This window comes from Dipteris shenzhenensis, chromosome 4 (assembly GCF_047967505.1).
Source record: "Dipteris shenzhenensis isolate YYH24624 ecotype China chromosome 4, Dip_SZ_1.0, whole genome shotgun sequence".
NCBI lineage: Eukaryota > Viridiplantae > Streptophyta > Polypodiopsida > Gleicheniales > Dipteridaceae > Dipteris > Dipteris shenzhenensis.
Genome location: NC_141599.1, coordinates 61,569,698 through 61,572,197, shown reverse-complemented (window position 1 = coordinate 61,572,197; position 2,500 = coordinate 61,569,698).

Sequence of the window (2,500 nt, the reverse complement as noted above, 5' to 3'; positions counted from 1 at the left end):
AAGTCATGATTCATTTTGAGTTCTTTTTTTTTTAATTTGCAAAGGTGTATGCCTTTATTTATGATAAGAAAGATTGTGTTCCTTCACATTGTGATTTTCCCATTGTGTCTTGCTCTCAGGATGAAAATTTGAAGTCAATGTATTGAGAAAATTTTCTCCATATGTAAAGGTTTTTAGAGCTAAGAATGTTGGAAATTGTGGTCCACCAACCATTCGATCATTGATTCCGTCGAAATGCTATAGATATTTATGACGCCGCAAATATCTACCCCCCTCTATTCGGATGGAAGTATCCGAGGGCGTTGTAAAGGGGAGATGAGGCTCGGGCAAAGGGGAGATGTGTGAAAAGTGGGGCGTTGTAAAGGGGAGATGAGGCTCGGGCAAAGGGGAGATGTGCGAAAAGAGGAGATGAGGCTGGGCAAAGGCGAGATGTGTGGAAAGAGGAGATGAGGCTCCGGCAAAGGGGAGATGTGTGAAAAGAGGAGATGAGGCTCGGGCAAAGGGGAGATGTGTGAAAAGAGGGACGAAGGAGAGATGTGTGAAAAGCAAAAAGAGGGGAGACGAGGCTCGAGATGTGTGAAAAGAGGGACGAAGGAGAGATGTGTGAAAAGAAAAAAGAGGGGAGACAAGGCTCGAGCAAAAAGAGGGGAGACGAGGCTCGGGCTACGGCGAAGGCAAAGGCAAAGTTTATTAATAATTATATTTATATTACCGAGTAGGGGCAAGCAGGATTAGAGCTCATGACCTCTTAGCTCAGACAAAAGGATCGCCTAGACCGTGGAACCATGAGCTGTACTAGCGACTGAAATTTTGTGGACTTTTGCTATTTCTACTAATCCACAAAGCCTGAGTGAACAAGACATAAGTGAATAGGGCATACAGTGTATTCCCTCACGCATCTGCGCTTTCCCACCATTGCAGGCACTCTCTAGCCAGGCAACCTGCAGCCCGCCTCCGCCTCCGCCTCAAGCTTCCTTCAGCACTCTTTCTCATCCTCTAGAAGTTCCTCTTTTCGTAACCTGCCCCAGCCCTCTTTCTCCCCTCTTTTCGTTCCCATCCTCTCGAAGTTCCTCTCCCTTCATTGCCTGCAGATTACGGGAGGGCGAATGCATTAGGCGAAGCTAGGATTGGGTAAGCATCGATTGTTTAAGCATTGTGGATGATGAAATGCATGTGGGATTCGTAGGGTTTAGGCAGCGGACCACCGCCAGGCGCTCAATATAACGTTCACTCGTGGACCTTCACCAATTACGGCACGCAGGCTCCTCGCTTCGATGCTATGCCACTGCCTTCTTTCAAAAGGCTGTTCGTTATTCCTGTGGGCAGCAGCATTTTAGCTGTACTTGTATGGCAGCAATTGTGAAGTGTCGGAGGCACGATGTGATCGACCAAGACGGAAGCTTTCCACCAGCTGTTGGGCAAAGGAGGCTTTGGATCAATACCAACACATGCCGGTGGCAGTGAAGAGGACCTCCAAACACTCCAACCAAGGTTCCTTGCCGAGGTTTCCATCATAGGCAAGCTTAGGTATCGGAACCTGGTGCCTCTCATCCGTTGGTGCAGTAAAGGGGCCCGGGATGTAAAGGCGAGCACACTGTATGTACGACCACCACAGTCTAGTGCGAGGACGACAAACACCCCAAGGAAGATGGGGCTATCTCAGGAAGGCATCCGACAAGATGGACGTGTACACTCCCGTACAATATCAGACGTCTTCAATCGATGGTAAATGTGGTGCAGGATTGTGCACGTCAATCCGTTCAGGGCAGCAAAGCATGAAATATACAAGATGGGGTGCTGCTGCACTCTAGTGTGTGTCTGTGCAATTGAGAGATGGATGATGTATAATGCCTTGCACGTGATTGCATGCTACGCGGGTTGGGCTGCAATTTGAAGATCAAGTCCTCGATTCGGCCATGACGATGTGAAGGCATCATTCAGATATTTTTGGCCATGATGACGTGAAGGCGTTATTATTGGTGGGCTGACGGGGACTGCGAGTTGCTGCTCCACTTGTAACTTGGCTGAATAAGGTAAGAGTGCTCTTCTTTCTTTTGTTCTTGTCACATGGTCTGCAAAACTATTATCCTCACGTTGGTCTCACATTGCTCTTTAAAAGGACGGTCTAACCTTCGCTCTATTGCGCACTCTTAACTTGAATTGCAATTCTGGGCACTCTTAAATCGAACAAAAACTACGTAAAAGGTTCCTAAGTTAAGTTGTTTTAGTATCTACATTGTTGTCTTAACACACGCATTGTCTTAAATCGTACTTTTTGTAAAAAGTTGTGTCCAAGCACCAGCCTTTCTACCTAGTGTACTCATTAATTTGAGGACTAAGTTTAACATTTATCATTTTGTTTTTCTCTCAGATTCCTAGTTCTCATATATTGCTGATAGTATCTTGATTCTTAATCTTTCTACATTGTTCATTAAATGTGGATAATGAGCCCTTGAACCTTTTCCAAATCTCTAGTTTGACCCATCTTCCTTTTTGTATA